This window comes from Vulpes vulpes, chromosome 3 (assembly GCF_048418805.1).
Source record: "Vulpes vulpes isolate BD-2025 chromosome 3, VulVul3, whole genome shotgun sequence".
In the NCBI taxonomy this organism is placed as follows: domain Eukaryota; kingdom Metazoa; phylum Chordata; class Mammalia; order Carnivora; family Canidae; genus Vulpes; species Vulpes vulpes.
Window position 1 is genome coordinate 27,647,526 of NC_132782.1, and position 16,364 is coordinate 27,663,889.

The 16,364-nt window shown below is 36.2% G+C and overlaps 1 pseudogene; it reads right to left on the reverse strand.

The window, feature by feature from the left end:
* Positions 1-14,038, reverse strand: part of LOC112934884 (GTP-binding nuclear protein Ran-like) — a 44,749-nt pseudogene extending 30,711 nt beyond the window's left edge.
* Between the last annotated feature and the right edge of the window lie 2,326 nt (positions 14,039-16,364).

Sequence of the window (16,364 nt, forward strand, 5' to 3'; positions counted from 1 at the left end):
CGCACCCACACACTAGGGATGTTTATCTACTTCTTATATAAGCTCTAAGGAATCGGTGGAAATTCATTACATTGTAAAGATATAAAAGTATTCTTTCCTAATGTGTTTGCAGTGTTGGTAAAAGCAATGCTGATAGTAAAACAGTGTGAGTGTTCTCTTGACATTTTAAACAGGGTAAACCTTGGCATAGAGCTATTTATCATAATAAACTTTTTTACAGGAAATTTTCTTTTTTTATAGTATTTTTTTTTCATTTTATCATAAATGGTTTTCAAGGAATTGTTCAAGGCATCTTGGATGTGTTGATATTCAAAGCATAAATTTAGATAATTACACTTAAAATGCTCAAATTTTAATAATTTAAAATATTTATTTAGACTAACAGTTTTCAAATTAATATATGCTTGTCCCTGTACGAAATATGCAATTTCAGATATAATGAAATAATACTTTGAACTTAGTCCATGGGGAAAAATGAGCAAATTAAAGATTTAGGTTGTATTTAGGTGATAAACCTCTGCTTCAGTGAAATACAATGCTCTTTGAAAAAAAAATCTATAGACTTTTACAGCTTAGAAAAGCAAATCTTACCATAAGTAGCTGTGTCTTGTAAACGGCTCTTTCAGTTCGTTTTAAATGACAAAATAAACTACGCTTCGATTTATCTTTAAATTTCATTTTTTTTTTTTAACCTAGTGGAATCACAGCAAAATAGCTCTTAATCTACTCAACCTAGTGGACTTCCGGGATTATACAAGTTTCCTTATTTTCTATGCTTATAGGGGAAAATCAATCATAACATTTCATTAACAGATTAACCATTGACCAGTCATAATGCATGAACCCTGTGCTATGCCTCCCAGATGTCCTCTCCAGAAAGCCACCTTTCTGGCTCAATTTTCATCCAATAATGAATTAATGGGGGGTGGTGGTGGTGTAAAGGTTAAGTCCCCTTCCCCCAACTCAGGACTATTCTGAAGTGTTATCCATTCCTCAGCACTCTGAGGGGTTGGCCGAGGCCTTTCCTGAGACTATCAGCCCAGCACAGACTCTCCATCCACCCAATTCTGCTTCCCTCCGTCTCTTGTTCTTCCATAGGAGATGATCCCAGAAGTCTCTAGTAACTTCTCTTGCTCACCTCTGTATGATTGGGCTTCCCTGGGAATGCGCTGGCCCCCCCGTCTGTTCTTGAGCATGCCCACACGTTTATCACTATTGGTCAACCATGTGTAATTACCGAGTGTCAGATGTGTTTCGCCTATTATCAGTTTATTGTAATTATTTTTGCATTTATATAATTTGATTGAAGAGTATGTCAGCAAATGAAGTATGAATGTGAAAAATCCTCTTTGCTGAGTATTGTTTCCAATGAACAAGTTTGTAATGGAATTAAGTATGTGTGAAATAACTATAAAAATTTTTTAATTGCAAAAGATTTGTGAAATTTTTACCAACATGATAAATTCACTTAAATAAAATTTTTTAAGTCCTCTCTACTTTATAGTTAAAAACAAAACTGAAAGTTATGGCTACTGTATTTTAGATGTATTTTAAGTAAGAAAAATTATTAAAAATAAAACCTCTTGTCAACACACCTGTACTCAAAGAAAAGATCTTGAGTCTACATGAAAATATTGTTAAAATGCATATGCACATGTAATTTTATATTAAAATATTTAAATTAGGAGTGTGGATCATTTTTACCTTTCCTTTTCTTTTTAAGATTTTATTTATTTATTCATGAGAGACACAGAGAGAGAGGCAGAGACACAGGCAGAGGGAGAGGCAGGCTCCATGCAGGGAGCCTGATGTGGGACTCGATCCCGGGTCTCCAGGATCACGCCCTGGGCTGAAGGCAGCGCTAAACTGCTGAGCCACCTGGGCTGCCCTTACCTTTTTTTTTTCTACTTAGCTAATAAACTTAGTCTCCAATGCATTAGGTAACAAAATATAACTGTACTAGTAGTATCTGATAAACAGAGACCAATGAATAGTTCTTTATTTAAAACAACTATTAATTAATCTTGTACCTTTTGTGTCTCACCTATTATGAAAAAATATTTTTAAAATATTTGGCAAAATAAATCATTTTGATAATAAAGGCTGCATGTCCTTTCTGTCATTTATGTCATGAAAAGTCTATTTTTTTAATTTTAAAATATATTTTAAATGCTTTCCAAAGAAAGAACACATAGAAAATTCAGATCTAGCTTACTACCTGTCACACTGTCCTATGTATACAAACAACATGGGGAATTTGGTGAAATGCAGATTTGGATTTAGCCTGTCTGTGCAAGGGCTGTAAGTTCAGCATCTCTAACTAGCCTGTGAGTAATGTGGATGTTGCTGCTCCTAGAACCAGCAAGCTTAGACCTAGCTCAGTCATCTCAGTGTTGTTGTTTTTCCCCTTGGTTCTGCTTCAAATCTGTACCTTACCTTTAATAATGGCTAAATTATAAGGGCTATTATTTGTTTCTTGTTTGTTAGCACCTTTTAAAAAAAAATTGTAGTTCTGATTTTCCTATCCTGTGTTTGCATGCAAAAATCGAATGATATTTGTATTAGGTTCACTCTTATGTCCCTGCGTGGTGTGGCTGGATAGACTATAATTCTAAACCAATTTCTGTTAACATCTGATGGGATAAATGATCCTTCATTCCGACAGCTTCTGTCACTGGCAAGAAGTCCTATTGTAGAAATGAATAGCTAATAGTGCTGAGCAGTGGAATAGAGGTATTGGATGGAATTGAATGAGTAGAAATGTTGGACGACAAGATCTGGTTGCGACGGGAAAACACGTTTCAGCCTAGTGCAGATAATCACAGATAAAGTGGTCTTTTTCAGAGAAGATAGGATTGGATGTATGTGACTGTCAGAAAATGATTATAGAGCTAATATTGCGTTTTGGTTGGAAGAGAGTCCTGTCTTATTTGTGACATTTTTTTTTTTTTCATATGTTGCAAAGCTGGCAATAGAAGTATGGTGGAAAGGCTGTCCTGTTTGGGGGACATTTAGCATTTTTTAAATTTCTGGACATATATATTGGCTTGTAACATAGTATGCCATGAAAAGTTTGCACATACTAATTCAACAAACTTTTTCTTGCAGCCAAAAGAGTGATTTCAGGATTTTTGTTAAAAAATTAGCTTTTTAAAGTTGGTTGAAAACAGTTTAAATGAAGCATTTCCCCTATTAATCGTGTTTGTTAATAACGATAGTTTTGTTTTTGTTTTTTTAGTTTGTGAAGAACAAAGTGTAATTACTTTTGTGTTTTTCTTAACCTTGTCCCACATTTTTAACTTTTTAAAAAACTCAAGAGAAATTTATAGCTCCAATTAAACAGCAACAGCATTATAAAGTTATCAGAGGAAATAATTGGAAAGTATTTAAAATATATTTTAAAAGAGAAAACTAGACTTTTCATGATATAAATGACAGAAAGGGCATGCAGCCTTTATTAACAAAATGATTTATTTTGCCAAATATTTTAAAGATATTTTTTCATAATAGGTGAGATGCAAAAGGTACAAGATTAATTAATAGTTGTTTTAAATAAAGAATTACTCATTGCTCTATCAAATACTACTAGTACTTCCTGGAGGGGACTCGGTAGTTCTTGTTGACTTTATAATGCAGAAATATCCTAGGATGTTAAAAGGGTATCTTGTCTTCATTTATGATACAGCATCACGGGTGTTTTTGACTTAAATAATACACCAAAGTTGGTAATCTCAAACAGCAACTTTTCAGGTTGAAAAAACAATTTATAATGAAAATAAAACAACCTTTGCCATGTCAGAAGTGTTATGGCTTCAATATCATGTTGATTCAGAAAATAGTTTTGAGACTATAGAGTTGCCCAAAAGAATGAAAGTCTCATAAATTGACTACATAGACATTAAAGATATCTTTATGGGGGAAAAAATAAATCCTTTTTTTTTTCTTTTCTTTTTTTTTTTTTTTAAGTAGGCTCCATACGCAGTGTGGAGCCCATTGCAAGGATTGAAACACAACCCTGAGATCTAGACCTGAGCTTAGGTGAGGAGTCGGAGATTAACTGAGAGAGACCCAGGTGCCCCAGGGGAAAAAGATAAAAATCAACATTCCTAAAGTAAAAAACCAGATATTTTTGAGCTATAATTCTACTTTTACTCTAAAATATATCTCTTTACAAAACTCAAATAATTGTTTGCTTTTTCTACCATAAGCTTTAATATCGTTTGCCACTTTTTTCACAGAAAAAAAGAAAATAAAATATGGATGTGATGCCACAGTTTATCATGGCATTTGTTGGCCAGTATGTCCAATAACTTCTAGCCTGATGATTCAGTGTACTTTAAAGAAAGCAGGAGAGGGATCCTGCAGGGGTAGGTTATACCTATGGCCTTTAAATCTAGGATCATGTATTTGGGTCAAAATACACCAGATTTGAAGTACTAATTTGTAGCATTTCTTTTTCAAGTAGCCACTAAGGCTTACTGCTCAATGCATGTGTTTGATTCAAAGCAGTAAAACTGAACCTTGCCTTCATACCATTATAGCTAAGAGCATCATATTCAGAATGTTCACCTTAAAAAACAAAAGAGCCAATTATTTTATCAGCAAAATGAGTTCAGGAATAGAAGAGAAATTGCAACTCAGGAGGAGCAAGCTATGACAAATCCTCGCATATCCTGACAACATCCAAAAGAGAGAGGGGGGGTGGTGCTAGCTTTTCTGGGGGAAACAAGGAGACTGAGAGGGGTTCTTTAGCTGAGTTCTCATTGGCTGAGCTGTTGCTGGGCAAGGAGAGGTTCTTCCTCCTGGAGGGGTGTGTTAAGTAAATTTATTTTGGGAATGCAAAGTATGCTTTTTTAAATGTGAGTGGTCGTTTATGGGAGCTCCCCCTTCAGGGCCTCCCAACTCTATTTGATATGACATTGCCTTTATTTTCATAATGGCAATAATGGAAAATAATAAAAAAGATTTTCACATTCTGAGAGAAGCTAAACATACATCACATCTTATCTAGAGTTAGTTTCCAAGTAAATGCAGATTTGAGCCCATGTCAGTTGCTAGCTTCTTAACAAAAACAACATTATCTCTGACTTTTGCAACACTGACATCTACAGATGTGTGACTGTCCTTACAGATAAAACACAGATGTGATCACATTGTGGGGAAAACAAAACAAAACAAAAAACAAACACCATGTTGCTTTCCCCCACTATGAACCCAATGACAATACTTACGGTTTTTTTTTTTTTTTTTTTTTTTTTTTTTATCTGTTGTACCTTTTTGTCAAGGAGTCAGTTCTGAAATCTGGACTCTCTTTCCAACCTCTTCCAAATTTAGTTATAAATACAATTTTTTTATTTTCTTAGTGATTTTATCTATGGGTTTTCCATCCAAAGTTGGAGGTCGGTCCCACCAGAACGCTCAGATAGACTTAACCACGGAGTGGGCACATACTGACCAAGATGTCTAGCTCAGGTGCCACTCATATGCAGGTCAGCCTTTTCCAGCTCCAGGAGGAGTAAATCTCATCATTCCCAGATAAAAGTTCCTCTCCTGATGATTATGTTACTGTTTCAGATTCTAATTCTGTTTCTGTTTCTAGAGTGTGCCTCCTTCTTGATTCTCTTTTGTAGCTGGTTGCCAAATCATGACATCTGCTAGTGGTAAAGCAGTAGGAGCCTAGTTTTGATTGTGGGATCTGTTTAACTGGTCTTTGTCAGTTAACAAATGACAGAAAGGGAGGGTTTTTCTTGGTATAGTCATTTACACTAGTCTCTTTCTTAATTCTATCACTATCTTTAGGAATGCCCATATCCTTGCCACTAGGCTACATGACCTGACAGGAGGTAAGTTTGGCAGGACCAGTGGACAGTGTCAGTTGTGAGGTTGAAAAGTTGCCTGTGTCACATTTTCTTTTTCATATGGAGGTTATTTTGTCTTCTAACTTTCGATAGCATGCTTTTTGGTGCTTGACTTTTTGTGTATCATTAAGAGCTTAAAACATTTAAAGACAACAAAAAAAGTCCCTAAAAACAAAGCTCTGTGCCCGCTAGAGTGGAGAGCAACCGTTGGGTCAAGGAACTCATAACAAATGCTTCTTAGATACCCTTTGTGCTTTCCAGACCTTGCTGTCATCCAGCTGAAACAAATAATAGGTGAGTTTTTGCTGAAAAAGTTATGTGTGCTGCATTTACCCTTGGTTGAGCTTGTAGAACTGAGCCTGATAGTTTTCAGTATGTGAGTAGGTGTTAAAAAAAAAAAAAAAAGACTTCTTTTTCTCACACAAAAAAATATTTTTATGTTGGTTTTTATAATTACAGGTTTCTTTTTTTTTTCTTTCTATTTTTTTATGTTTGTGAAAAATCACTGCTGGTTTGTTCAAAGATTTTAGCCTAAGTGTAAGTTATTTTTTTTTCCCTCTTCTTTCTATTGAAAGAACTGGAGGAGTCCGGTGAAGTAAATAAATGAGACAAATAAAGATCTGATCAAAACAATTTTTTTTGCTAACAAGAATAAAATGTCAAATAAACATTTGTTAATTAACATTAATTTATTAAATTTATTTATTAGAGAAAGAGAGCATGAGAAGGAGGAGGGGCAGATGGCAAAGCAGACCACTGAGCCGGGAACGCAATGCAGGGCTTGATCCTGTGTCCCTGGCATCATGACCAGAGCCCAAGGCAAATGCTTAACCAATTGAGCCACTCATATCCCCCAATTAACAGTAATTTTTAATAGATGTTTAATAAACATTAAACCTTAAAGTTAAGCCCATATCTTGATCCCTAGCCTATTTGTACAAAAACTAGAGAAAACAATGGAACAGCTTCTAATAATACAAATCTTCATGTTGATGTTTTCTTGTTACAGCCTCTACACCTGTGCTATGACCTCTACCTTGGGCTCTACCCAGTGATAAATGGCTTGCATCCTATAGAAAGCAACGATTCCCAAATTCCCCTAATTATTTGAGAGTTTAATAAGAGCCTTCTATTATATGTATGAAATCTTTGATGAAGGGATTCATATCCCTTTGCTAACTCTGGGAAAAGTAATACATTAGATAATAAGGCCTCTTGGGGTTCCTGTTTTTTTTTTTTTTAATTTTTTTTTTAATTTTTATCTATTTATGATAGTCACAGAGAGAGATAGAGAGAGGCAGAGACACAGGCAGAGGGAGAAGCAGGCTCCATGCACCGGGAGCCCGACGTGGGATTCGATCCCGGGTCTCCAGGATCGCGCCCTGGGCCAAAGGCAGGCGCCAAACCGCTGCGCCACCCAGGGATCCCGGGGTTCCTGTTTTGATTGACTTATGGAGACTAAAAAGCACTCACATAAATCAAAGATAAAAAAAATAATACCAGCAATTAAAAAAAAATCCAAATGATTTAAAAGTGTTGGCTCTTTAAATTAAAAATCAAAAGCAAAAATTAAAAAAAAAATTAGCTCAGAGAAATGATCCAGTGACTGGTATAGACTGCTTACCAGGATACAGCACAAGAAACAAAGAAATTAAAATTAATAGAAGAAGATTGAGAATTTTGATAATGTTAAAACTTGAAGTTTAAACTTCAAGTTTAGATTAGAAACATTGCATACATTACAACATACATTGCAATTAGAAAGTAATATTTCTAATCAAAGGGAATACTTAATCTGGTTAGCTAATTTTTATGTCATTCTGATTTTATCAAAGTGCAAAAATATCTTAGTGTAATATAATTTGTACAAAGTTTGGGTGATTTTTCCTAAAAAATCATAATTTGAACTCCCAAATTCCTTATAATACTTACATGATTCTATTAAGTTGTAATCATTTCCAAAAGTATTTAAAATAACACAAGTATAAAAACATATATGTTTAAATTTGTATTGACTTTTAGGATAGAAAATCCTTTTTTATAAAAAAAAATTATTTATTTATGATAGTCACAGAGAGAGAGAGAGAGATTGAGAGAGAGAGGCAGAGACATAGGCAGAGGGAGAAGCAGGCTCCATGCAGGGAGCCCGACGTGCGATTCGATCCCGGGTCTCCAGGATCGCGCCCTGGGCCAAAGGCAGGAGCTAAACCGCTGCTCCACCCAGGGATCCCTAGGATAGAAAATCCTATAAAATATTTAGTTCACTTATAATATATGGATAACATACAAATTATCACCTTGCAAACAAAATCATGTCAATAATAAGTGCTTTTCCATAAAGACCAAAAGATAACTCCCAAGATCCTTAATAACACCACCGTAGAATATTAGTTAATTGAGTTTATTCACATAGAAAATTTGCCTGAACAGTTTCCAAAATTATAGATTATAAAAACAAAACCTCACTGGATTGCCAAGCTGCATATACCCTTGCTTCTTATTTTTTCTTATTTTTATGCGTTGTTAATTGACCATTATTGAATAACTTGTAAAGAATGCATGAGTCATTGTAGCATTTTAAAAAATATATATATACATTGCATATATATATATATATATATATACACACACATACACACACAGACCACACTTTCTGAGTGTTGTTACCAGGTGACACACGGAAAGTTAACTATGTGGGGTGATGGAAATGTTAATTAACTTGATTATAATAATTTTACAATGTATATCAAATAATCACTTATATACTTTAAATATATATACTTTTAATTTGTCATTTATATCTTAGTAGGGCTGGAAAAAAGCATGTACACACATGCTATGAACTTCTTCCCCTCAAGAAGTAGATCTTTATTCTCTTTCCCCTGAGCATAAGCTGGATTTAGTGACTCACCTTTAAATAATAGACTATGGAAAAAAAATGGTGAGATATCACTTCTGGGAAGGATATACAAAATCTGTGGCTCTGTCTTGAACACACTGACTTTTCTGGAGCCATCTGCCCTGGGGAAGCCAGCTGACATATTATGTGAGCGGCCCCATGGAGGGGCCCACAGGGCAACAACTTGACGGTGTCTCCTTTAGACACCCCAAGCCGGAACCAGTCAGTTCAGTCACTCCTGTATTTCTGACCCTCGGAAATTGTGTGATAATAAATGTGCATTGTTTGAAGCTGCTACTTTTGGGGGCAATTTGCTGCACATCAACAGAGAAGTAATAGAGTGATGTTCATACACTTATTTTTTTCACTTGAAGAAATATAAAAGTGATGCATAGTTTGGTCCTCTGGGAGGGTTACCTCTAAGAGATGTGGGCCCTGGGCATAAATGTTCTGTGAGTCTCCCCAACTATACAATTTAATTAAAAAATGAATTACAAAACTCATGGCCCCGGTCAGGTATAATATATTGTAATTTATCAACAAAGATTTAGACTAATAGAGAAATGCACTTAAATATTTCCTGACTGTGGATGTGAAGATTTTTCAGATTGTTCGGGCATCATCTCTTCCTCTTCAAATCCGGAAATTGTCTCTCCATGTCCTTTATCAATTGTGCATTCATAGCTAAGTTTCCAACTCCCAGCAAATGAAAATGGTAGCAGTACGGGTACTACTTACAAGGCCGTGGCTCTAGGGAAACCTTGTAGTGAAATAACATAGATCTTGCCTCCACAGTTCTCCAAGGCCATTACTTAGACTTGGCTCCATCATTACTCATGATGCTGCCCCATCCATCATCCATTGTGCCTCCCATTAACTCTGCCTTCCAATAACTCTCTCTGATTGTCATTGTGCTTCATTAATAATAACCACAAATGCAACACTTGCCCAGGGAATGCAGCAAAATGGGAATGGACTTTGTTTCCTGGTCATGTTAAATTTCTCACTCGGATTTTTATAGTGTAAGTGTAGGTTGGCCTCTTATTGAATCATGACTTTTCATGGTCCCTTTAGGATGTAATTGCTGCATCACCAGACTGTGGTCGCTTTCAGTCTTGACTGTACAAACACCCCTACCTTCTGCAGGCCCTGCCTTCTTGAGAGAGGTAGGCAGGGGGCCATGGGTGGAACAAGATTAGTACCATTCATTCAAAGAATGATTATCCCTCCTCAGGTTTGGCTTAAGACCAACCTTAGAGAGCAGGGTGTTGCCATTTGAATAAAGACAAGAGGACAGTCATTGGAAGAACCCATGGCATTGCAGAACAACAATCTCAAAAGTCCTTAGGTCATTGCTGGAAAAGGGTGCAACCACCTCTGGAGGACAACTTGACATGTGGTGAGGAGCCATGGGGGGGATGAATGGCTAATCTGAGCGCCAGTGAAATGAGCAGGAGTGGACACACAGGGTAAAAGACGCCTCCTGTCACCCTTGCTGCCTTTGGCTGCTCTAGACAAGTGGTGGTACCAGAGTGGGAACACTAATAAGACCCCTGTGTGTGGCTTGGAGTCAAGGTTCGACAGTGGAATATATGAACTTGTGCCACGTCCCATGTTAGTAGAAGTATCCCAACCACCGTTATCATCGATGTCTTCACCTTTCTGGTGATCCAGTCTTGTCTGCTTCTATGAAAGAAATGTTGTAGTGGGCCACGGTAGGGAATCCACTGCCAGGGCCAAGCCACAAAGCCTAGAGAGAACACCACAGAATTATCTTCCAGGGATCTGGAATCCATGCATGGAGTAAAGGGTATGAGAGTGCTCTGGATGGGGAAAACAGACTGGGTCCTGTGCAGGAGCAGATCTGGCCTTGGAACGTCTTGTCTCACACCACTGCTGACCTTTGCTGAGCCTAGGCAGAGGGTGGCAGGCACTTCAAGTGGGGGTGAAGGGGGGGCCTGAGGTTTAGGGCACCGAGCAGGGATCTGAGGGTCTGAGTAGTATACTAGGGTTGAAAGTGTAATAGGTTCAGTCATAGCAAAATAACGGGGCAGCCTGGGTGGCTCAGTGGTTTAGCACCTCTTTCGGCCCGGGGTCTGATCCTGGAGACCAGGGATCGAGTCCCTTATCGGGCTCGCTGCATGGAGCCTGCTTCTCCCTCTGCCTGTGTCTCTGCCCCACCCCCTCTGTGTCTCTCTCGTGAATAAATAAATAAAAAATATTTAAAAATAACGGACACAATTTTGTCTACATATTAAGCAAAATGTTAGACACTTAATATGATTAATTCTCAGTAGTATAAGCATTGTATTGTATATTAAGATTAACATATTTTAAACACTTTATTCACCTAATTATATGTGGATATCTAATATACATACGTAGAATAATTAAGCCATTAATCAAAGAAAATTTATAAATGACAAAAGAGTTTAGAAAAAAATGGTCTTTGAATAGACAATATTCTTAACAAAACTGAGTAAAACGTTGAGGCCCACCTGTACACAGCTTAATAATGTTCGTATAAACGTGGATCTGTGTCTCAAGTTCTACTTTTTTGGGAGAAGCAAGGCTAAGGCAAATATACAAAGGTCCATTGTTGAGTTACTTTCCTTTTGATGGAAATGTATTTACATACATTCGATAAGAATCTTTTCTCTTTCCCAACAAGATGTAACTGGACAAATCAAATTTGTAACCATGTCCATGACAGACATGTCACACTTAAGTGCATGTATCATTCAATTAGATATAATAAGCCTGTTATTAAGGAAGACGGATGACATAAACTGTCTTAGGAAAATGGCCTCAACCCTTTTGTGTGGCTTATAAAAACCCAAGCTTCATAAGCTGTGTGGGGAGAAAGAATTACCTTCCGAGTGGAGCCTCTTGAAAGACAACATCAAATCATGAAGAAACTGTAAAAAACACATACCAGACGTAATTAGCATTGTATTGTGTGTTCCAGCAATTTTTTTAGTATGGTCTCTTTTAGATATTTTTGTAAGTACACAACGGTTATTTACAAAAAAATTTTTTATAAGAATATTCATCTCACTATTGCTTATTACAGCAATAATCTGGATATAACTTAAATATTCATCATTTTAAAAACTTGGAAATATCTATACCTTGGAAATCTACCTCTATATGTATCTATATGCATATAGAGATGTGGATACATATATATGAAATGTACATATATATTTCATAGATGTGTATGTATATATGTGAAATATATATGGAATTAAGGTATGCATACATATACATTCACAACTTACATAATTTTCAGTATTATTCATATCTAAGGTACATAAGAATATGAAGGTTCTGTTGTTACTACCTGTAAAAAATGGTTCAAAATAACCTGTGTGTGTCTGTGTGTATGTTATGTGTATAGTTTGTATTAAAAATAACTGTAATTATGTAAATGTATAAAATAGTCTTGAGTAAAACAGATGACAGAGTTACATACACTAGGTATATACTATTTTTACTTTGTCTTTCCTTATGTTCTATGTTATACCACTTTTTTGCAGCAATCATGTATAAGTACCTTATTCTTATGAAAACCTGATAAAAATAAGTTCAATAAAAATAAATACCAAACGTAGCATTTCAGAGGTATATTTAGAGCTGGACAATCTTGTTTCATTATCATGTGAATGTTGTCTACCCCAAGCACTTACAAAGCTTAGGAAAAAATAAAGCCCCCCAAAAGTACATTTTCTGAGTGGTATCATTCTGCTAATCCATCCTTTGTTTTCCAGGAGTGTTAATGAGGTAGGCTAACAATCACACTTTATTTTCTGCTTCTTTTCTAATACTTGTGCTACCCTTTGATATCAAGAGCTATTTAACAAAATAACATAGTTTATTGATTTTTTTAAAAGATGTTATTTATTTATTCATGAGAGAGACAGAGACACAGAGAGAGGCAGAGACAGAGGCAGAGGGAGAAGCAGGCTCCACACAGGGAGCCCGACGTGGGACTCAATCCTGGGTCTCCAGGATCACGCCCTGGGCTGAAGGCAGCGCTAAACTGCTGAGCCACTTGGGCTGCCCTAGTTTATTGATTTTGCCATTTTGATTTTACAGTCTTGGTGTATGTTTTACCTTATTATATGGATAAGTTGACAGTGGTTGATAGACTTGCATTTTGTATTTGTTGGTAATACAGAGCTGACTCCTATATATGTGGCAGGACACACTTACCTGAGTGTACATGGATACAGACACACAAACACGGCTTTAGATGTTTTGAAAATAATACAAAGTGAAATAAAGTTTTGTAGCAGAGAAGAGTCCTATCCTTTACATTTGATAGGATGTTTTCTCATATATGATAATAACTATTATTTTTAATTTTTTATTATAGTATGTATATTTATATAATATATATATAGTGTGTGTGTGTGTGTGTACATACATATATATTATTGGAGGATAAGTATATCCTTATCACATATACAGACCTACCTCAGAAATCTTGTGAGTTTGGTTCCAGACCACTATAATAAAGTGCATCAAATGATTTTTTGGGTTTCTCAATAAAAATTATATTTATACTATCCTGTAGATTATTAAATGTATTATGTGTAAATAAAAAAACAGTGACGATACTTTAATTAAAAGTATTTAATTGCTAAAAAAGGGGTAATCATCATCTGGCTTTTCAGTGAGTCCTAATCTTTTTTGCTGGTGTAGGGTCTGGCCTCAGTATCGATGGCTGCTGACTGATCTGGATGGTGGTTGCTGGAGGTTGGGTTGGTTGTGACAATTTCTTAAAATAAGAAAATAATGAAGTTTGCTGCTTTGGTTGATTCTTTCACAAACAATTTTTCTGTATCATGAGATGCTGTTTGATAGCATTTAACTCACAGAAGAACTTCTTTCAAAATTGGAGGTAACCTTCTCAAGCCCTGCTGCTGCTTTCTCAGATAAGCTTGTGTAGTGTTCTATCTAAATCCTTTGTTGTCATTTCACCCATCTTCAAATCATCTTCACCAGGAGTAGATTCCCTATCAAGACACCACTCCCTTTGCTTACCCAAGTGAAGGACGTCCTCATCTGTTCAGGTTTTGTCATGAGATTACAACCATTCAGTCCCATCCTCAGGCCCCATGTCTAATTCTAGTTCTCATGCTGTTTCCAACACATCTACAGCTGCTTCCTCCGCTGAAATCTTGAACCCGTCAAAGTCGTTCATGTGGGTTGGACTTAGCTTCTTCCCAACTCCTGTTAATGTTGACATTTTGACCTCTTCCCATGAATCATACATGTTCTTAATGACATCTAGAAGAGTGAATTCTTTCCAGGAGATTTTTAATTTATTTTGCCCCGATCCATCAGAGGAACCATCATAGCAGCTCTAGCCTTACAAAATGTATTTCTTAAATAATAAGATTTGAAGGTCAAAATGACACCTTGATCCATGGGCTGCAGAACGGATGTTGAGTTAGCAGGCATGAAAACAACATTAATCTCATTGTACATCTCCATCAGAGCTCGTGGGTGACCAGCTGCATTGTCAGTGAGCAGCAAAATTTTGCAAGGAATCTTCTTTTCTGAGCGGATCTCAATGGTGGGCTTAAAGTACTTAGCCGTGTTGTGAAGAGCTGTGCCATCATCCAGCCTTTGTTGGTCCGTTTACAGAGCACCGGCAGAGTGGGTGTAGCATAATTCTCAAGGATTTTCAGAATAATAAATGAGCACTGGCTTTAATATAAAAGTCTCCAGCTGCATTAACCCTAACAAGAGTCAGTCTGCCCTTTGAAGTTTCGAAGACAGTCAATGACTTCTCCTCTCTAGCTATCAAAGTCCCGGGTGACATCCCTTTCCAATATAAGACTTCAGGGAACATAATGTTATTTAGTGTGGTCACCTTCATTAAAGGTCTTAGATCCTCTGGATAAGTCACTGCAGCTTCGACAGCAGAATTTGCTGTAACATCTTATACTTTTAATGGTACAGAGTTGGCTTCTTTTCTTAAAAAATCATGAATCAAACTCTGCTAGCTTCAAACTTTCCTTCTGCTTCTTTCCCAGTCTTCATATAATTGGAGAGAGTCAGGGCCTTGCCCTGGATTAGTTTCAGTGTAAGAGAATCTTGTGGCTGGTTTGATCTTCTATCCAGACCACTACAGCTCTCTCCATATCAGTGATAAGACTCTATTGGCTTTCTTATCATTCATGTATTTACCAGAGAATGTTTTTTCTTTTCTTTCTTTTCTTTTCTTTTCTTTTCTTTTCTTTTCTTTTCTTTTCTTTTCTTTCTTTTCTTTTCTTTTCTTTTCTTTTTTTTTTCTTTTCTTTTCTTCTTTTCTTTTCTTTTCTTTTCTTTCTTTTTTCCTTTTCTTTTCTTTTCTTTTTTTCTTTCTCTTCTCTTCTCTTTTCTTTTCTTTTTTTCTCTTCTTTTCCTTTCTTTTTTCTTTTTTCTTTTCCCTTCTCTTCTTTCTTTTTTCTTTTCTTTTCTCTTTTCTCATTTCTTTTCTCTTCTCTTCTTTCTCTTTTTTTTTCTTTCTTTTTTTTTTTTTTTTAAAGAACTTTTCCTTTGCATTCACAAATTGGCTGTTGGGCACGGGAAGCCTACTTTTCGGCCTATCTTGGCTTTTGGCAAGCTTTCTCCACTAAGGGTCAACATTTCTAGCTTTTCCTTGAACACTTACAGGACACTCTAAGATTATTAATAAGCCTAATTTCAATATTGTGGTGTCTCAGGGAAAAAGGAGACCTGAGGAGAGGGAGAGACAGAGGAATAGCCAGTCAGAGAAGCAGTCACAACACATACAACACTTATCAATTAAGTTTACTGTTAATATGGGCTCGGTTTGTGGTGCCCCCAAACAATTACAATAGTAACACCAAAGATAACTGATCACAGATTGCCATAATTTAATAATAATGGAAAGTTTTGCAATATTGTAGGAATCACCAAAATGGGACACAGGTATACAAAACAAGGAAATAAACGCAGGTGCTGTTGGAAAAACGGCACCAATAGACTTGCTCTTTGCAGAGTTGCCACAGATCTTCAGTTCGTAAAAAGTATAGTTATCTGTGAAGCATGACAAAGTGAAGCAAGATAAGATGAGGTACGGCTGCATGTTGTATCTGATTCATGCTTGTCTATGTGAGCTTTTTCAGTTGTTTCAACTTATAAAAGTTTACTCTGTTCAGGCATATTTTGCTCAATTGCTTACAACAAAGTGGCTGAGAAGGCAGTTTTAAGACCATAAGGTTAATTAAGATACAGTTTGTTGCATGACCACTGAACGTGTCTCTAACTTTTTATATTCAGTGAAGCCACACTGAATATAAAGTACATGCTTTCAAATTAAACACTGAGGACAAAGGCTTAGAACACATTTGCTCCATTTGTGGTGAAGGGCTACAGATTGGCTTGATATTTATGAAGGAATTTAAATGTATGCTTAGATGTTATCTACAAATAACATCATAGAAACCTAAAAATTACAAGTGCCCTGGGCCTCCCTTAATACCCAGGAGAGACAGATATCTTAGTATCTGTTGCTATTATAAGAAATCAACGTGCAATATAGACCAACATAGAACTTACTCCTCTTAGTACCTTAAGTTTGAAAGAAT